The sequence below is a fragment of the Ambystoma mexicanum genome, chromosome 11, assembly GCF_040938575.1.
Source record: "Ambystoma mexicanum isolate Mex_15411 chromosome 11, UKY_AmexF1_1, whole genome shotgun sequence".
NCBI classification, from domain to species: domain Eukaryota; kingdom Metazoa; phylum Chordata; class Amphibia; order Caudata; family Ambystomatidae; genus Ambystoma; species Ambystoma mexicanum.
The window spans coordinates 1,394,086,744-1,394,108,978 of NC_090934.1; the positions used below are offsets into that span (position 1 = coordinate 1,394,086,744).

General features: G+C 43.0%; 1 protein-coding gene across 3 annotated transcripts in view; it reads right to left on the minus strand.

Annotated features, from left to right (window-relative positions):
• The window catches only part of ZWILCH (zwilch kinetochore protein), a 613,634-nt gene that overhangs the window by 242,391 nt on the left and 349,008 nt on the right, over positions 1–22,235 (minus strand). The gene's annotated exons all lie outside the window — the stretch shown is intronic.

Below are 22,235 nucleotides of genomic sequence, written 5' to 3' on the forward strand. Positions count from 1 at the left end.
TGCAGGGCACACTATGATCTCCTCAAACCTCCCCCTCTCTAGCCCTCTCACCACTCCTCTCTCCTGGAGTGATCACTTTCTCCTCTCATCTCTCTCTAACTACCCCCCCAAGGCCAATCCTACCCCAAACTTTCACCCACCTTCTCAGTAATTCGACTTATGGAGAGTGTCCGTTGAGGCATTGCCACATCTTTCTCTCCCCCTCCTGCAACTCTGGCTGACTCCCACCCTGACATAGCCCTCTCCATGCTCCACTCTGCTATCTCCGATACTCTTGATGTACTTGCCCCTGTCATGAGGATCCGCACGATGCCCAAAATCAAGTGCAACTCCAGGTACAACTCTAACCTCGTCACTCTTAAACGCAGGTGTAGGGTGGCTGAGAGGAAATGGTCGGCTTCTTGTACATCCTCCGACAAACTGGTCTGCCGCCTGCTCCAAAGGCAATACCGGCTCTCAGTCCTTATCAAGAAGAGAGCTCACATCCAAGCCCGAGTTTCTGTGGCATCTAACAACTCGGCCAAACTCTTAATCTGCAAGGAATTGGCCAATCCTTCCGCAGTCTCTACCTCTCCTGTCCCTTCCCAGGCCCTCTGTACGGCCCTGGTTTCTAACTTCATCTCTAACACCCAGGGCATCCAGTCTACCCTCTCTGCTTCTCCCTTCAGTCTCTCCTCTTCCCCTGGCTCTGTTGCGGCCACCCCCACCTGCCTTTCCTCTGTTCTCCCCAGACAAGGTTTCTAGACAAGTCCGATCTATGAAAACCTCATCTAAGCAGGTTCTTCCACATTGACACCCTCGCTCCAGCCCTGGCTGACTTCTGCAACCACTTCTTCGCCTCTGGAACCTTCCCCCTGCCACCCTTAAGCAGTCTCTTGTGCAGCCTCTCCTCACTAACTCCTCAGCTGACCCCTCCCTTCCAGCTAATTATCGCCCGATCTCCATCACTCCTTTCCTGGGCAAACTCCTGGAAACGATAGCCATCTCCCGGCTTAATCTTCACACTGAATCTGTTCGTTCTCTCCATGACCATCAGTCTGGCTTCAGAGCAGCTGGAAGCACAGAAACTGCTCTCATGAACATCCGCGAAGACCTGCTCTCTAATCTTGACTCTAATCTCCCCTCTGTCCTCATTCTACTTGATCTCTCCTCTGCCTTTTACAGAGTCAACCATGCCTTCTGCCTTTCACACAGTTAACCATGCCATCCTGCTCAACCGGGTCCTTCTCTCCCTCCTTCTCTCCCTCTGGTGTTCCCCGGGGTGTAACCTTTCTCCCTGGTTGTTCAACCAATACCTGGCACCTCTTGCCCTCTGCATTGCTGCTCTCTGCTCCAACTTCCAGTGCTATGCGGATGACACAAGCTCGCCTTCAGGCTAACCCTCTGCTGGCTCTTCTTCTCTCATCCCCGACTGCCTGCAATCCAGGAGTGGTGCACCGCCAATGATCTCTGCCTGAATGCCAGCAAGACAGAGATCCTCCTCATCGGCACACCTGCACCCCTCTTTCCCACCACTCTGTGGCTGGCCTACTTTGGACTTCTTCCTACTCCCACCTGTGAGGCTAACAACCTCTGGGTTATCTTTGATTCCACCCTCTCCTTCTCACCTCACATTTCCAACGTCTCCAAGAAGTCAAACTACCAACTCAGAGGTATTCCTCCTTTCCTCTACTTCCGCCCCCCCCAGAACCTCACTGTCTTCAGAGACCTGGTTCTCTCTAGGCTTGACTACTGTAACAGCCTCTTTTTAAATCTACCCTCTACTCTCTGTCCTCTGCAACTCATCCAAAACAGGACTGCAAGATTTATCCTTGGCCTCAAGCCCAGGGATCGTATCTCTCCAGCACTGAAATCTCTCCATTGACTCCCGGTGGCTGCAAGGATAAAATTCAAGACCCTTTGCATTGTCCACAAGGCCTTCTGGGGCCCGAGACCAAAATAACGCCAGCTTTCTCTTCAGAAGTATCTTCCTTCTCAAGCTCTTCGCTCTTCCTCCTCCAACTCCCGGAGGGTCAGTCGCTTCTCTAAGCAACGATTTGTAGGCAGATCTCTCTTCGGCCTGTACCTCTCTCTGGTACAGCCTCCCTGCTTTTCTGAAACTTGAGCAGAACCATCTCAGATTCTGGAAGCAGCTCAAGACATTTCTCTTTGCTTCTGCCTTCCGTCTTCCACTCCCCTACTGATTTCTTGTCTGAAAACACACTGGTTACCTGGCCACACTCTGGGTCACAGACCCAGGTCCCTGTCCTCCCAGTTGCATACTTGCACTGCCTCGTAGCAACCCTGCACTTGGGGGCTGTATCTGCAGCCCTAAAGTCCCCCCTACTTGCACTTATCCAACACTTGTCTGCACTTAACCCCTGCACCGCCACCTGTTGGCTGCACAATTTTTCTATGTCTTGATCCTATTTCTCGCACTTCTCCTCCTCCCCTTCCACATTTCCCCTTACCTCTCCAATCACTTGCGCAATCTCAATGTCACTTGGCCTAGTAAGATCATTGTCTTGTCCTCACTTGCCCCCCTCCCCCTTGCCTCGTCACACCTTGAAACACTTGTGTACAGGCACACAATAAATAAAAGACCATATCATCTTTTGCTGGCTTATGTTGTCTAGGATTGAATTTTGGGGCGAGATCTTTGTCAACGTTTTACCTGGCTGGTTTTAGAGGGCCAATCCTTATAGCTACCAGTGCAGGACTTCTGTACCCCAATTGAAGTGCTTTTCAATCTCCCTTACAGAGAGTACTTTAGGGATAAGTTCCAGCGCAACACTGGCAGGTTTTCTGGCTGTACAATAGAGACCCATATATGTTTACTGCAAGGTAGACATTTTACCACAACGGTGGGCCAAAAAAGCTTAAACCATATTTTCTGAGTACTGTGTTTTTTGTCCTGTCCTTGTCAACCTTCCTGTCAGAGAGGGTAAGAAAAAACCATGTATGGTCACACATTCAGACGGGCTTCTGACAAGGAACCTGGGTGGAAATGCCATGTGTGAGAGAACCACCTTGAACACTGGCTTGAATAATGCAGGCCCATTCATTCCCCAACCCAAGATTTTGGTTTCAGGAAGGAATCTGGAGAGAATCCGAGGACAACCGAAGCCAAGAATCCAAAGTAGAGACTACAGAAAGACACCGAAGGACAGCTGCTGGAGCCACCACTGGCCTGGACAAGCCAATCCACTGTGAATGCAAAGCTCTGCTTTTCCTCATAGGGGAGAACCATACCCACTGCCTCAATTAGAATAGTGGGCCTAACTAGTCATGAGTACTGCTCTGTCTTTCTCTGGAGCGTGGAAAAGTCACTATGCCTGTATCTGCCTGGCATCCTCTGGAACCGGGACTCAATTGGTCTAGCCTTGGGGCTGGAAATCTCTCCGTCCCTAGTTATAGGATTTGAAACTTGCGACGGTGTTGCACTTTGTCGAGGGGAGGGGCCTTACTGGAACTTGAGTCAATCTACTGCTGCATCATGTCTGCTGACCCTGTGTGGGGCATTTTCAGTTGAATCACCCTTCTGCTGCACATCCAGGCCCAGTCTCTTTGTGGGTGCTGAAGCGGAGGCCTTTCCTGGTTGAAATTCTGATGTCCAGCCTGGTGGTATGCCTAAATAAAAGTGAACCCGAGATCAAAACCATTGCTTAGCTAGACCCAAACCAGACAAAGTGACCCCTGCAACCATGACACCAGGTCCTGATCATCAACCAACGGTGAGAAAAGTTGTCTCCGAAGATCCTGATTGACCTAGGATTGGTATTTTTGTTGATTGGAGTTAGTGCATCTGGATGCATACCGGTTTTAAAAGCCCTGTGCTCCCCTTTAAATCCTATAGTTGTAATTTCCACATCTGAAACTACCTGGGCCTCTGTTTTAGTGGAGAAACGCAGTTCGGGGTATACTGTCATGGGTCTTGGTTGACAACTAGGATAGGGAGCTGCAACTTTCCCACCCGGGAAACCTAACATCTACTACAAGATGGTTGTGCTGACTCCAGAGCTACCACTGCATCCAGCCAATTGATTCTTACTTACCTTTTACCTCTAAGACATTGGGCCTCATTACGAGTCCGGCGGTAAAACTGCTTGGTTACCGCCGGACTCATATTACCATTCCGCCTCTTTGATTCCCGGAATTACTGGGGCATTACAACCCCGGTGACCCGGGAATTCTGTAGGTGGAATGGTGTAAATCCCCATTCCCATTGAGTCCCATGGGACTCAATGGGAACAGGGATCATGGAAACACTGGCACCATCTCGTGATGGTGCCGGTGTTTCCTCGTCTGCCTGCAGGCGGGCGGTGTGAAACCCGCCAGGTCAGACCTGGCAGGATTGACGCCTCCGCCTGCAGGAGTTGTGATCACCCGGTATGGAAACAATGGTGGCGGCAGGTTTACCGCCACCCTTGTTTCCATACCGGGTTGGTTGTGATGAGGCCCATTGTTTCTAGGATAGAGATTGGACTCGTAGTTGTAAATTATGGTGTGCCTTACAATCATATGAGGCTGATGTAACCACATGTTTTCCCCCACTTAAGGTGATTGTTATTTCATACAGTTTTAAATGTTTAAAGTGTGTGTGTTCCAATTTGGACACCAAACCGTTTTGTATATATGTAGATATTGCTTTAACTAAATCTGTATCGACTTTTACTTAATGCCGGTGCATTGATAAAAAGTAGTAGGTTTGTACTTACTGTGAGGAGTCCGGAATGAGACGCAGAAACAGAGGATTTATGGTTTGGCCATAAACTTTTATTAAATCATAAAGGGGTGGAAAAATGGCTTTCTTCCCCTACTCTACGAGGAGTTTCCCTACCCCAATCAAAAACGAATGGATCTGTCCTTTGTCAAGATGCCCAAAGCAGAAATATGCCCCGTGTACAAAATCCTATCCTGGCACTCGCACTAAAACTAACTCTAAGGGGAAAGGATATTGTCTCTGAGTTTCAAAGTGCACAAATGTCCAGACCCAGCACAAAAGGAAAAATCCAACACAAAAAGATCCAAGTGGACAATGTTCACAGCTCCAGGAAATGACTCCCTTCCCCAGATTACTTATAACTCAAAAGGACAAAACCTTCCTCTTGATGTGTACATCGTTCCTGAGGAAATGGCTCCCTTCATCAGGTTTCTTTTCAAATTCAAGACAGTTCAAAATCTTAAGGGTATATGTCTTTCTTGTAATTCTCCCGTCACTGTCTTACACTTTGGTTGTGGGTTCCAGACTCGCAGGTCACCTGGTATATTTCTCTGCCAGGCTCTTTTCCACATTCATAACAATCTTAAGGGCATGGCTCTTCTTTGAGATTCTCCTATTACTATTATTCATCACACATACTTGACTTTGCTTGGTATACTCTACTGCCAGGTCTTGGATGCACATTTCTATGCATAATCTCCTGTGAAGACTTTTAAGCAGTTGAAGACACCCAGTATACTTGCCTGCCAGGGTCTTTATTCGTTTTTAGTGCAGCTCACTTTTACATACTTATCTTTGCCTGGTATACTCTCCTGCAAAGGCTTTTAAACACACTATGCACACTTCCCCGTTTCTCCCATGTATGGGGACTATGAAGATCAAAAGAGATGCATATTAATTTCCTTCTGTTTTTTACAGCAATCTCAGTTATTGACTGCAACAGGGATTGCCTATCTTAATCATCCGTCCCCTTTTAATATGGCAGATACTTCCAGTTCCCTTCCAAAGGGAACGCCGTCCCTCAGGCCTCCAAACTACTGTTCCAGCGTTCCAGTGCCTTTACTGTGGGCTCACCGGTTAGAATGTGTCCTTTCTGCCTCACCTATTGTTGTTCGGGTCTTTCCTCAGCTTGCACGGCTTTGCATTTCACAGGCAGCCCCTTCCAGCCTAGGTACCTGTCCCTCCGGCGTCCTGGCTTTGCACATCGATACAAGTCCCTCGCTCCGGCTTCTTGCCTCGCAACAGCAGCTTCGGGACTCTCCGGGACCTGCTCTAGACACAAACACAGTCTCCTCTCTGGGTGGGTTTCCTGCTTCGCTTTTCCCACCTGCCACCAGACTCCTGATCGGCTCCAAGAGGGAATCTCTCTCCAGGAACTTCTCGCCCGCTACTTCAGCTGTAGCCAATTTAAGTGTCCCGGCATCACACAGATCATCCCAACTAGAGCAGCAAGTTGGTTGCCGGGTTCCAGTAATCTTTTTTACTCTGACCCTCTCACTCGTCGCAGTACTTTTCAGTTGATATTCATGAGGAATTGTCAAAGACTTAACAATGGGCTTTACTGGATGTTTGAATGTTACACTACAATAAGCCACAATGGCTTGGGGAGTTAAGAAGGGGTGAGTGGGAGTAGAGGGAATACATGGATACCAAGTCTTTTTTCCGATGTCTGTCCACTGCCTTTAGGATCGCCCTCCTCCTCCCCCGTGGGGCCCTACCTACTCCCAGGATCAGGATCAGATGGCTGTTGCCATCCCCTGGCCACATAGGAAGAGGCACTCCCCGGGAAAGAAGTGATCTCATCAGATTCACAACATTAATTTTGTGGATATTCTACCATCTGTCAGGCTCACATGTTTCTCCTACTTCACACCGAAACTCCTGGTCTCTCAGGGGAATTGCTAGTAATCGTGGCTAGTAATTGAGGGAGTAATACTTGTTTCAAGCCATTGCAGGTCCACCAACGTTGATTTGCCAGAACCCTACAGCAGCAATGTTTCAGGAAAAGCTCACAGTTCGCATAAGATTCTGCAAGGCAAGCTGGAGCAGTATTATGCAGGTTTAGGACAAGGGAGACAGTCTGGTGTTCAATGTGCAGAAAGAGTATGGAACACTATTTCAAGAACGATTCATTTTTGTGGATGTTTGGTTGTGTCCATTGCCAGATATGTGCATGTTGGTCTGGGGTTTGACACATGGCGTGCTTGATATGAACAAAGCATATGGAGAGGTGGCAGAACATTTTGGTCTGCAGTCCCTTTTGTGCCGATCCTCCACAGCATCTGTGAGACCGAATTTTAAAAATGAACCTCATACACCGGCAGCCAGGGGATGCTTCACAGGTACTTGGTGACTTGACATTTCTTAAGCCAAAGGGGGGGGGGTATTGGGCAGTCCTACATCATTTTGGATTGTTTAAATAATGTTGATTTGGTTTACAGTGGAGCTTGCATAGATGGCGCTTCCGAAGTCAATAGGAAAGTTGACCAGGACACTAACCATTACAGAGTAGTGTTTGCTATGTACAAATGGGAGTATCAACAGTTTCATTTGTTATGTGGGAAATTTCACTACCAACCCCACCTGGAAGTTTAAGCTTAGGTCTACGGTTCATAAGACCACTGACATTCCTGTAAATTTATGGTAGAATTTAGTCATTTTGCACAAGACAATTGTAACTAATGCAGGGCAAGTCGAGGGTACATGCAAGTGGATGGAGTCGCCCTCTTTTTTCAGAAGGCACCACGATATGCCAATTGCTGGAGATGTCACATTCAATTGGTATGTTAATTAGTCCGCCTGCCCCCCCCCCTTTGTTTTACGACTTGACCCCTGCTCTAAAGGATAATAATACTTTAGGTAATGAATGAAAGCAATTGCAGTGGGCCTCGTGTGTGCTGGGCCGAGGGTCCAGCCAATTATGTTCCTGAGACAAGTGCTGTGGCATGCATACGTTAATAGGCAGACGCTCTGTTTATTTCTCTTGGAATGGGACTTCAGAAATAAAGGGTTTTCAGCTCGGGAAGTGTCTCAATGCCTGGGAAGCACTGTGGCAGATCAGAATCCAGGGACGACGTGGCATTGTAGCAAACCCTAGGTCTAAAATTCTTGGCCCTTTTCTATAAAGTAACTATAACAGGGTGCTTGTAAGGATGTCGCTAGAAAACAAGAACGTCCTTGTCTGAAATCCTAGGCACACCAGTGTTCTGTCCCTACCACTATAAAAGGAATGCATAATCAAACAAAAAGGTACACTTGGGCACTTGCCTTAGTAAATTAATGATGGCTTGTTGCTGACCCTCACCTTGGTGTGCCCGTCCCGATAGGTGTCCTTACTTAGGTGCACAGTTTAATCCAGTGGGCTGAATGTCTCTGAACGATACAGAAGAGCGATTGCAATCAAGTCCCATAAATGTCGCTCGTTACCCTTCACACGTGGGGACATCAGGTCTGTGTCCCGACCCTTCCAACTACCTTCCTGGTATTCTTTGCCAAGAAAGTTTCTGGTGTTCTTCCCCCCCCCCCGATGGGTATTGATCCCTTTCACCCCACCGTGGGGTGTCGTTTGTCACCTCCGCTTGGCGTCTCAGCTCTACCATGGCCTTTGAATTTGGTTTCTCTCACCCATCCATGGGGTCTGGTTTTTCTTACCCAGTCTTGGGGCCTGGTTACCCACACTCCACGTGCCTCAGGGTTTCACCTCTCACTTCACCTTGGGGATTTGCTCCGCTCACTGCGCCTTGGGGTCTGGATTCTCTTTCCGCAACTTGGTGTTTCACTTCTGCCACCTTACTTTGGGGTTTTCTTGGGCTTTTCCTCCCCTCTTCCAAATCCTTGGAGTAGCCGCATACATCAGGTCTCCTGGCAGTGCTCCTCAGAAGAATCAGGGAGTCCGGCCATCGTGTCTCCAATACTTTGGCTTCTTCTAGTGTTTCAGAAAAATGGACCGTCTTCCTATAAGGTCAAATACACTAAATTAACACTTTCTTTCAAACAACAGGGTTTTACCTATTCAAGAATATCACAAACCTGTCACAAAGACCACATTTTTCAAAGCCAGTCTCCACAACACTCCTACCACCTATACAATCAAGGATAGTGACAATAAACCATACAAAGCTCAAATAGAAAAAGAGGTAATAAACACTAAACCACTGGTTCATAGTGATAATCTCGAATTGCAAAATCTCGAAAGTCAAAATGTCGGAAAAAAAAATGTCGAATTTTTTTTAATGACGTTTTTTGTTTCAAAATGGGGGAGTTCCCCCCAACCCCCCCTTTTTTGTGTTTACCTATTTTTTATATATATACTAGAGCCAAAAAAAAATATAGAAAAAAAAATAATTCGACATTTTTTTTTCGACATTTTTGTCTTTCGACATTTTATTTTCGAGATTATGACAGACCACCTAAACCACTCACCATCAAAAATTGTCATAAAAATATTAACAAGCCATTTCCAATTTAATTGCACACACCGCAAAACACTAAAACAAAAGAGTAGGTCTAGAAACTGAAATAATGTTCACAACACTTCCCTGACCAATTAGAAAAAAGTCAAAAGAGGACAAAACAAATACTCACATGGGAAGAATCAAATCAATGCAAATACGAAATACCCAACAGCATTAGCATCAATCGTCCACTAAACTCTAAATAAACCTAAATACTCTAATTATAGAGTTCTTAACACACAGACACTTGGTCTGAATAAAAACCACAAAACCTTTCTCAAACATGGATTCTTACCCAAGGAGAGATTCAAACGGGTCTCCAAACGAGACGTGGGAAAAAGGAAATTGCCAAATGAGCCTCCTGTCCGGAGCTCCTTTAAATTCAAGAGAAAGGTTGCATGATTGGCGACCCTCCGACAGCGTCAGGCTAGCTGACATCGGGCCGTTCATGCTCACATGCTTAACGAGTCTCAAAGGAATAGTATACCGACAGGTTTAAATGCGTATACCAAGTAGTTGTAAGCTAAACATAATATGGGCACCTTGCTAGCTGACGACCAATGTTCCATTCCAAATAAACGAATAATTATAACAACATTCGCCATACGTTTCCAATTGTCTGAATGTTTCCATATCAATGTCTAGTATCCGAGCTCCCTGTAGTGGCACAAAAGAATGTAACAAAAGTAAAACTAGAAGTCCTGCATTAACCTCAAAATAACAAAATTACTATACATGTCTAATGAAGAGTCAATGCAAGAATATATGAATGGATCTCCCAGTGGCAACAAATCTAAATAGTAAAGCAATTCAAAAACTAAAATACATGAGGTAGTTCTATGTAAAAATCCAACAAAAGAAAGCCAAATGAATAATCCTCTCATTTTGAGTTACAATCTAAGAAAAATGTTATTAAGAAACTATTTCTGGTCGGCAGTAATGGACCGATCAAGTATATTAATCTGGAACGCATCACATTTTTGATAGTAGACAAAGACGTTTTTGTTTTACTGATACTAAGAACATGTAACTTAGATTGTAACTCAAAATGAGAGGATTGGAGGGGGGGGGGGGTTGTGGCCGAGCACCGATGCAGACGGTCATCTAACCCATATGCTCCCGCTCCGGTAGCTTTATTACCTTATTTACTTAAAAAATAAGTGCATAACTTACTTAAAATAAGTCTGTATAGTAATTCATTACTTCCCTGGTTATCTGTGGTTCGCTTCCTATTCGCAGAGTCGACTCGCTACGTTTTTTGCAAGGGCTTCCATACGCGAGGCTTGTGACGGCTGCGTCTCATAAACAAAGTATCCAGCGTCTCCTGTCAGCTGTTCGGGACAGACGCAGATCAGGCAACGCTGACATTTCTTCCACAACACGCGTTTTCTTTTTTTTCTTTTCTACATAAACAGAGCCTTTCAACACACGTGCATGAAGTTGTGATTGCATATAATTACTCTGGATGCTTCTTTTGAACATTTTGAGGGTTGAAGTTTGGGATAAATATAATTTCTATATTTGACTCACTGAAAACCTATCTAATTACTGGGAGACATTATACAATAACAAACAGACTACCTTTTGCAATAAATGTCCATTATTTGATACTGAAAACTGGACATAGAGCAGCCCATCCTTAAATGCACTAGGGATATGAGGGGATTTAGTACGGCACAACCTATACGACAAACTTTTTGAGGCCCTTATACCTCATTTGTCTGGCTTTTTGTTGTTCTGTAAGCCCATGGTGATATGGCTTCTAAGAAGGGCCAAATTAGAGAGATACCTGCATCTCATTCCAACACTCTCAAAGCAGAAAAGTGAATCACCACCACCTAAAGATGAATCTCCAGACCCAGTCATGCAAGCTATTCTTGGTGTAATGAGAGCTTTGAACCTATTCATGGAAGCCACAAACACTATACTACAGCAGCTTGATGATAAATGGTCTGCTTTTGAATCAAGAATCACAGAGGTTGAAAGATAGGTTAGTGATGTGGACAATGTGACTTGCAGAGTACATATGCTTGAAAGTTCTGTCAAACATCTGCAAAAACAAACAGAAAACCTTGAAAACCGTAACAGAAGGAACAATCTTCGTATGGTTGGCCTTTTGGAAGGCTCTGAAGGAGAACAAAATGATTACTAAGCTCCTGGATCTACCAACGTAGGTTCAATCAACATTCAAAGAGCTCATCGGAATGGACCACCCAACCCAACGCGGTCTCCTAATAATGCCTCCAGAACTCTTAATTTCCGCATGACTGGATTTGTAATACTTATAATGGAAAAAGTGAAACTATCAAAGCGACTTTTATGGCATGGTAGAAAGATCTTCATTTCCCAGGATGTATCAAATGCTACAGTGGCCAGGAGAAAATAACTGCTTGCCTTTAAACCAGCCTTAAAACAATGAAATGCCAGATATGGTATTCTGCATCCAGCCAGTCTTAAAGTCACCCTAAATGGTCATACCTCCATATTTCAAAAGCCAATGACGCAAGGCACTTTATTCAAAATTATAAAAAGGATGAGATGGACACATCAAGACCATCTACCTGAATTTCAACACAATGTTATAAATGGTTACAATATATTACCCTGGTTACTCCACCGTAGTGGGATTGAGCGAGGATCTCTCTCTGTGGCCCTCCAACCCCCCCATTCTCTCTCCTCTTCAACATGGATTGGCGTGGCTGTTTCCTGGTTAACCACAATCTCATCCTTTTTCTTTACACAGATGCATATCATATATATCCACGTTGATCTCGTTGGTCTTCCTATATCCCTCATGTGTCGTTCCCTTTGTGTATTCACCCTGTGCGCAGATTCACTGAGCCTTATTTGTAGAAGGTTTCCTAGTAGTTACTACTGTGATGGCTGTTATCACAACAATAATATGCATAAGGTCATAATACTGATAATATATTACTTTGTTCAAAAGGTATGACTTAATGTAACTTCTTGGAACGTCAACGGGTTGCACAACCCCATTAAGAGGCAGGAAATACTTTCACACCTTAACAGAGCTAAACCATCAATAGCTTGTATCCAAGAAACCCACCTCTCACAAGCAGAAGCTGCTAAACTTAAACACCACTGGGTAGGCAAAGTCTTCTCAAGTGCAGAAAATGGCAAGAGAAATGGAGTAATTACTCTTATAAATAAGAGGTGTAAATATAAAGTAATAGCTAATAAATCTGATGACATAGGCAGATGAGGGCTTATTAAATTACTTATTAAATCTACTGAATATACAATTCTTAACATATATGCTCCTACATCGCCAGATCCCCATTTCTGGACACAATTTAGGAATCATCCTTCGTTCTAACCCAAATAATGTAATTATCTGCGGTGAATGTAATGAGATTCTGATCCCTTCCTTAATAGGAAATCTAGTGTGTGCTTTAAAAACAACAAATCTCATTCACAATTCACTAACTTTATATCAGAATTGGGTCTTGATACCTGGCGCATAACTCACCCCTTGGATTTGGAGTATACGTTCTTTTCCAACCCTCATAAAATGTCGTCTAGATTGGATTACATATTAATATCTAAATCAATGGCTAGTTCTCTATTATATGCCGAAATTGAGTGCATAACGCTCCCCGACCATGCACTTGTTCATATTCAACTCACACCACCGCAAACTCCATGTAAATTCAATAGATGGAGGTTCAACTTGGTCCTCTTGATGGACAACTCATTTGCACCCTACATAACCCAACACCATAACCATTTCTTTGCAGAGAACAAAGCCAGGACACTTCTGTAGTTAACATTTGGGATTGCTACAAAGCTGTCCTTCGTGGCTCCATTAAATCATTTGCTGCAAACAGGAAAAGGAAACTTGAACAAGACTCAAACAATATCCTCAAACAACTCAATATCCAGGAATCTCTATTTGCACACACCAGCTCAGATGCTATTCTAAATAATATCATCAAGCTCAGGTTACAATATAATAAAATTATTATACAATGTTCTTGTGCGAATCTCTTAAAATATAAAGCGAAAATATATCCATTCTCTAATGAATCTATTGAGTCCCTTGCCTCATACCTTAAACTTAAAGAAAAAGCCAGAATTGCAGCAATTAAAGATCAAGATGCTATATACATTGGATGCCCTCCCCCCAATAATACACACATTAAGGAATTTCTTCAACGCATACATCACACCACATATCCAAAGATTTATCTGCAGAGGCTTAGTGCTCCTATATCTCCCGATGAAATTGGTAAAGACCTCAAATAGGGTAAAAGCCCCAGAACCCGATGGTTTTCCCATTGATATTTTTGCTCACTTTAAGCAACTCTTAGTTCCCAAACTTAATGAGGTCTTCTCTCACTTTATTCTGGATAACGAGGCACAAGGTTCTTTTTTGGAGGTTATGCTTATATTTTTTCCGAAGTCTAAGAAAGATCCCAAGCTACCTCAGAGCTACAGACCTATATCCCTTATCAACACAGATTGTAAGATGTTTGCAAAAATTCTAGCAAATAGACCCCTTCTCCCATTACCTAAATTAGTTAAACATGATCAAGTGGGAAATATTAAGGGTAGAATTTCCTCATCAAAGATCAGACTCTTACTAAATATTTTAAACAACATCCATGGATCCAAAAATTCTTATGCTGCGGTCTCCCTCGATGCAGAAAACGAGTTTGATTGGGTAGAGTGGAATTATATGTTTGAAGCCCTCAAATGGCAGGGTTTTGATTCTACTTTTATCTCCTTAATATGAATTCTTTACTCCACTCTCAAAACTGCTCTTTTTATTAATGGGCAAATGTCTCCCCTTATTTAGAGGCACCCGCCAAGGCTGTCCACTTTCCTCACTCCTTTTCATCTTAGCCTTAAAGCCCTTTTTAGAAGGAATTGGGCACAACAACAACATAATGGGAATACAGTGTGGCAATGTGCAGATTAAAACAGCGGCTTATGCTGATGCCATTACTGCTAAGGAATCCAGACACCAGTTTACCACATCTTTTGCACATTATTCACAATTTTCCTTAGCATCAGGATATAAATTGAATACGGATAAGTCGGAAATCTTACTCAAACATCAAGTATGAAATGGTGTCCTAATGATCTAAAATAGCTTGGCATCCATATCTCCAACTGTATCATGGATATCAACAAATATAATACTACCTCTTTATTATCAAGAGTCAATGAACTCACCAACTCCTGGTCTCCTCTGTACCTGTCCTGGTGGGTTAGGTTAGAATCTATTAAAACGATATAGCCTATTATTATGTATTTCTTGTACATGTTACCAATCTTTCCTCCTCCTTCAAATCTAAAGATTTGTGTCTGACAACATTTTTTTGGGGAACAAAGAAGCATAGAATATCTCTATGGAAACTTAAAAAATCCATATGCCTTCAGGGGAGTGGGTTTTCCCGATTAAAAAAAATATATGTCTTTCGACTTGAAGCAAGCATAGTTATGGTTTACTCATGAACAATCTATTGATGTACCTCAATGGCTAAGCCTAGAGAGAGCCTTGGTGTCCCCTCTTACCCTGGCTGATTGCTACCTCATCAAAACAAAAAATAGATTCATAAAATGCACAAGTATTATTTTATCTGCCCGCTACCTCAGAACATGTATGTTTCCACATGCTCCGAATCCCTCCAAATATATTTCATCATATCACTGGTTTCATTCATTTATTTAAAATCAAGCAGCTTTCAATTTTCGGGAGGCCGTGGCTCTCTTTGGGCATCAAATATCTTATGCATGATCTTCCAATCACTTTCTTTGAACTTGCTACTAAATTCCATATCCCGATCTCATATTTTCAACAATGCATATCTATCATAGATGCAATTATGGAAAATGACTCCCTCATATGTAATAATATTGCTGTCAATGTCGATAGGCTGCAATCAGTCCATAGCTCCATCATGACTGCCTCACTGTTCAATAAAAACCCTAATAGGAACCCCTTCCACGGACACTATGTGAAACTTATCAGGCCTGGCAGCAAGATTGCGCTCTACAAAACAATGAACTACAATGGCCTCCAGCACAGAACCACATATCTAGAGTCACCACATCAGTGAGTCTATTACAAACCCCACATTTCTTTCACCATAGAGCTTTTATCACTCCTTTACTTCTCAAATGTGGCTCTTCCCAAGACAACAACTGTTGGAGTTCCCTTATACCTTCAGGGCCGTTAAGTATATGATTCTATACCGTAAATATGTTAAACAGTTCTGGCTCAGTGTGTGGAATACACTTAAAAAAATAATCTAGAATCTTCAGCTCGACTTGTGTCCTCAGCTACTCTTTATTGGAAATGGTACGCCAACACATGTTATGCATAAAAGTAATGTTTACCTGTTTCATCTTTTCATGTTGGTGGCCATCAAAACTAGAACGTCCAACTGGAAACATGTAGACCGACTTCATTACAAGATATGGTTGAATTCAATATTTAACATTCATAGATCAGAAAAATGCAATGCATATACTCCTTTACTGCTACTAAAGCATGAACTGAAATGGAAACCTCCCATAGAATGTTTGACCTGTGTTACTTCTGCTTAACTGACACCCAATCAGACGGATGTATGCACATTATCCTTCTGCTACTCTCCCCTTTTTATTCCCACCCCCCCTCTTGTACATGTTCTGTTCTGTCCTTGGATGTGTGTCTGACCCCGCCCCCACCCAATATATCCAAAATTTGGATTTTCCTATCCATTAACTTCATATCCATCCAAGACTTATGTATTTCAACTGTTTGTTTTGGACTTTCCATTTGTTAACTTAAATGCTCTAATTAGTTGTGACCTTTATTACAATCCTGTTATGCCTTGTATGGTTGTTATTAAAAAATATCTTTTAAACTAAAAAAAATGGGGATTATTCATGTGGTTTTATTTTGTTGGAACTTTACATTGAACTACCTCGTGTATTTTAGTTTTTGGACTGCTTTACTATGAAGATTTGTGGCTACTGGGAAATCTATTCATAAATTCTTGGTGCGTCTCTTCGGTAGACCATTTATAATTATTATGTTAATCTGAGGTTAATGCGGGACTTCTCGTTTTACTATTGTCACATTATCGTTTGTGCCACTAGAGGGAGCTCGGATGCTAGACATTGATAGGGAAACATTCAGAACATTCATTCAGACATTGGGTACTATGGCGAATGTTGTAACAAGGATTCTTTAACTTTGGTGAGCCTATTGATTTGGGATGTAACATTTGGCCGTCATATGGCAAGGTGTCCATATTAGGTTTAACTTACAACTACTGTGTATACGCATTTAAACCTGTCGGAATATTATTCCTTTGAGACTTGTTAAGCATGCGAGCATCAACTGCCCAATGTCAGCTAGCCTGACGCTGTCGGAGGGTCGCTAATCATGCGACCTTTCTCCTGAATTTAAAGGAGCTTCAGACAGGAGGCTCATTTGGCCCTTTCCTGTTCCCACGTCCCGTTCGGAGACCCGTTTGAATCTCTCCTTGAGTAAGACTCCTTGTTTGAGAGAGGTTTCGAGGTTTATGCAGCCAAAGTGTGCCTGTGTTAAGAACTCTACAGAGTATTTAGGCTTATTTCGTTTGTAGTTCAGTGTTTCATCAACGTGGGCGACTGATGCCAATGCTGTTGGCTATTTCGGATTTACATTTGATTATCTTTCCTGGTGAGTTATGGTGGGTTTGTTTGCCCCCTTTTGACTTTGTTCTAAATGGTCAGGGGAGTGCTGTGAACACAGTTTCTAAACCTACTCTTTTGTTTTTAGTGTTTTGCGGTGTGCGCAATGAAACTGGAAATGGCTGATAATATTTTGCTGACCATTTTTGATGGCGAGTGGTTTAGTGCGACAGGCTTATTTACCTCTTTCTCTATTGGAACTTTGTATGGGTAGTCGCTATCCTTGATTGTGTAGGTGGTAGGAGTCGTGTGAAGGTTGGCTTTGTGAAATATGGTCGTCGTGACAAGTTTGTGATACTGTTTCTTAAATAGGTAAGCTAACCCTGTTTTTTTTATAGAAACTGTGTTAATTTAGTGTATTTGACCATATAGACAGACAGTTCATCACCTGAAGGAGCTTTTTCTGAATCGCCTTGTGCTTTGAATGAATTATTTTACAACTATACAACGGCCTGTTTGTTTAATCATCCTTTTGGACTGTTCGTCTTTACACAATTGAATTTGCTTGCCCTTGGGCCACGAGCTCTGATGAAAACAAAACCGGTTATTATTTATAATCATTTGTGATTGTCTTTAGATTATACGAAATTCTACTTGCAAAGCCATTTCATTATGAATTGTTCTTTTTAGTATATTTGTTGCAATAAATATTCCTGCATTTTTATGTACTAAAAACCAAATATCTTTTTGGGAAGTTTCCCCTGGAGTGACTGGGTTCCCATCTATGTTAGGTGGGATTTTCTGTTTTTCATGTTTAGCCCCTAGCCAGGGATTTACCCAGAGCACCAGAAGATCATTGAACCTTCATTACTTGTTTCATAGGTTTCATTTCTAGTGCACATCTACATTTTGTTTTTAGATACGCTGATAAAACATAGTCTCAACTACTCAATGTGTTGTATTCAGGTTTTCCACGGTATCGGCTGCACAGCTTGCAGAATTTACAAAATAAATGCAGATGTTCTCATTTTTCACCCAAAGAACAGGTGGACTGTTAACCTCTTTGGCGCTCTATGCACTTGCTCCCTCTCTGTAGTCACATTGTCTTTTATACAGCTCTCCATGTACAGGCTACTCTCTATCCGAGTTCTATGCCAAAGCATTACCCTCCAGTCAGGGCTCTCCGTTCTTCTAATTAACATTGACTAGTTATCCCTCTAAAGCCAAAAGGTCAGAATATGTTTTGTTTGGGCCCCTAGGATTTGTAATCTTTTGCCAGATGACATTCACAACAGTCCGATTTTATGTACTTTGTTGGGTGTCCTGACCCACGTTTGAACTATTATGCTACAACATTTGGTGCTGTGGGCTCAGAAAATCCAAGATGGCCGAAAAAGCCCACATTGCGCCAGAATCCATTGCGTACAAAATGTGGAAAGATGAAGAGCCCAAAACAATGTTTATAACAAAACTGGCTGAGCTGTGGATGTCAGCAGCTGAAGTGAAATTGGACTTAAAGCCACTAAAAGCGAAATGTTTAAAATAAATGAGTGACCCACTTTGAGTGTCGCATAGGTTGCAACTGTTTAAAGATCATAGTTTTGAACTTAGAATCAGCGTTCTAGCTGCATGTGTAGAAATTGTAAGTTTGATTTGAATGAAGAAAAACTGGGAGCAAAAGTGACATTTGGCTGAAGCCTGGCTTGAAGAGCGTGAATTCTGCCCGGCAACTATCCCCGACAGGAGTTGAAACTTGCTCAGCCACTGCATTCCCAGGCCTGGCTGCCTTCTGCTGTTCCCACCAAAAGGAGGTTACACCTCTCTGATTGAATCGGGGGAGGAGCACCTGGGAGCAGGGAAACAGAACAATGAGCCTTCCCTGGCTCAGGCAAATGTGAAATTGGGGGGGGGGGGGGGTGTCGTAAATGGCTTCCTCTTGAGAGAAACTGGGAGGGGCAGTGCCTCTGTGAGCAACTTGAGTTGGAGGAAGAGGACACACCAGAAATTCCACCATGTGCTTTGGGAAACCACACCCCTCTGGGCCAGAGCATAATTTTAAAAAGATGGATAATTCATAGTACAGACTTGTCAAAATTATATAATATCATTATTCTTGTGATTTTTCTGTGCACATTTTAAGAGGTGTTAGGACTCTGTGGTATGTTCCGGGGGGTAGTAGTGGAAAATAAGGTATTACTCCGAATGTCTGTATGTTAAAAATCTGACACTTTATCATCTGATGCCCATATTCCTTGTGCATGTTTGTGTACATTCTGGAAAAATTTAGAGGTTGTGTTCTTGATGAAAAGGGCAGAATTCTATCATAGGTGGACACAACATCTTACAAAGACAGGGATCGGATGGTTTGGTGCTACAGAAAATATGTTAACTGGACATATAACATTAGAAAAATGGTACATAGATAAATATGTATTTGGATCAAAAATAGATTTGGGTGCAAATTGACAAGGGGAGTGTTCTTTCATTATGCCATAAAATTAATGCCTCTTGACACTCCATTCCTTCCCCCAATCAAGGGAGAGAGGAGAGCTTGGCCAATGATAAGTTGTGAGGGGCAGGCTTAGTTATGCCCACACACACACCCACTTGCAGAACACATAAAAATAGACTGCTTGGACAGGCAAGACATTCATTTTCCATTTTCTTGCGGAGCATTTTGCCGGACCACACAACATCTAGAAGGAACATCCAGAACTTAGACTCCAGAACTTAAAGCAAAGGCCTAACCCACAAGCTGAGAACTCTTCTTAGCAGGCCTTCAGAATCCAGCAATCCAACCAAACTATTCTACAGCCGGGCGAGCTGTTGGATTCTTTGCCAAGAACTTTTGCCAGAACCGGTAGCAGACCCAGAAAGCAGTGCTGTATCCAGAGAGACCAGAACCAGAGAGACCCAGACCAGACTGCTGTGAAGTGCAGAGCAGAGCTGACCCAGAAAGCTGTGACTTCAGAACCACCTGCCAGGAGTCCAGTCCAAACCTGCTGACCAGACCCTGACTGCCTATTTCAAATTCATAGTGCGAGTACTCAGCCAAAACTGTGCAAAACCAATCTCTTAGTTTAAAATAATCTAATTCAAACTATTTTAACCTATTAGAACTGCATCATAAGGAATCGTGTGTCCATCCTGTTGATTCAAACCTTCCAAGCGCATCTATCATTCTGAAACTGTAATTTCATTTCTGAAAATCTACCTCCACTAAATCGTCCGTATCTCTTGAACCGTTTGTGCTAGAAGCGAGTTTCATTTTAAAGCTAAGATTCTAAGCTTTCCAACAAGCCTAGAACCGACTTGCTACTCCATATAGTTCCGCTGTAATCGTGATCGACGCACTCGGAAAAAAGTGCTACGAATTGACAGTTTGCTTCATTTCAACCACGTGTAAAAAATATCTGTCTTTTGCTTCCATAACTGAATCCCGTTTTCAACCTGATAACCATCCCTGAATCATTGGTAGGGCTGACCTGAACTGATTTAAAGTATCTCTCACTCACCCTGAAACTCTAGAGGGAATTAAAAGCATTTTCAGCATATTTTTTCACTTCATTGCCACCACATTTAAAAGGATCTTGCATGCTTTAAAATCATACTTGTTTTCCTCTAAGCTCGCTGGGGGGAACTGGAAATTTGTATTGCATTTTGTATTCCTGAGAATTGTGTGCTCCCCTTCCATCTCCTTACCTTGCATTGGGGGGGGGGGGGGAATCGTCAAAGAAAAAGTGATCATATTATCTTTTGTTGAATCATATCAAGTTTATTTCTGTGCTGCATTTTTCCCTCATTGCTTTTCCTTGAAACCATAAAAGTATTTTCTGTTACCTTATCCTTCCTATACTAACTTCTCATTGATTGTAAAGAAGTGTGCTAGTGTCAGATTATCTATTGTTGATCAACATTATATTCATAAGTGTGCTATCAATTATTAATTTATTCATAAAAGTGTGATATCTTGTTTACTTTCTCAATAAACCTTTTAAATTGCAAAACAAACCTACTTCTTGGCTCAGTGAGATCAGGGGGATTCATAGAGAGGGGTGTTATACAAGGGTTTATCATCCAGGGTATAACTTCCTATAAAAATATATAAATAAGGGCTTCCCTTGAGCAATCCCAGACAAGGCACTGACTTAGTGGGAGTGCTCGATTGGAGTCACTTAACAACTTTAAAAAGGTCCCTTCAGACCTCTCCCTCTTCCACGGTCTATTTTTGTTTTGACCTGTAGGCTCTTCCGTAAGTGCCCAGAAGTAATTAAGATTGTGAAATGACAACGAACACCACTGCTAAATCAAAATCACTGGAGTTCAAGGAAAAGTCCCCTATGGCCGGGGAAAGGCGATTCTGACGTGCACCAGGGTCATTTGCCGCCTATTACGCCAGCGTTTCTCATTTTCTGCACACTTCCTATGAAGAAGCGCAGAGGCCCAGGATCTGTGGTACATATAAGGCCATTGAATGCAGGACTACAAAGCATGTAACTACTTCCAGCAGTTGTCTGGGGCTGTAAAACCCACTGCTGATCCCCAAACCGAAGACGCTTTCTCAATTACAAAGATTGGCTTCGGGATGTGGTCCGTGTTGATCTAGGATGAGCTTCGGCATGAGAGTTGCGTGCCCTTTGCCCTGCAGTTTCTACCTTCCTGTAGTCATTCTTTGGACATTTCAAGCGGTGTGAACCCTCCATGGGTTGGATTTGCATTTTGCCCTTTTGGGGGGCTGGGTGATGGTGTATGTTTCCACTGTGTGGTGGATGTGTTTCGAAAAAGGGCATAGACTGGGCTGAGTGTGTGGTGGCAGGGAGGTAGATGTTTGAGTTTGTTGGCCAGCAAATCTCCATAGTTATTGTATAGGAGTTGCTCATTGAATCAGAACCAGTTGTCTTTTGTTTATGGAGGCAGATGTTGAAAAAAGGTATTACAGTCGACCAAACTACTGTGCAGGTGCTGCCTTTGCCACTTTTCAAGCGGTGATGGAACGCTGTGTAAAGGCGGCAACGGGCGTGTGATGTATCTTGCAATTTAAGCCATCGAAGTATCAAGGAATTTCCTGAATGAGGAAATGGTTTTAACTTCCAACCAGAAGTTGGCTCCATTACTCCTCAATTATGCCAGACATTGCCTCGAATTATCAGCAAGGGCAGCATTAGAAGGACATCTGTGCCAGACTCCACTGTGCATTTATTACAGCTATTATGGGACCATAAAATAATGATAGGTCTGCCATAGAGTAGCAAATCCTAGGAAAATTCCCAGCTGCACGGCCGCAGTCCTGACGTGATCTAGAACCGTTTCTAGATTGAAGCAGAGAAATGTAATGATTTCATGGCCAATTATGCAAGCTTCTCTTTCCCACTTTGATTGCAACCCTCCTATAGGGAATCGTTTACTCTAGGAGAGGAAAGCCTTACCTTCTAGTGCTGCCATGAAGG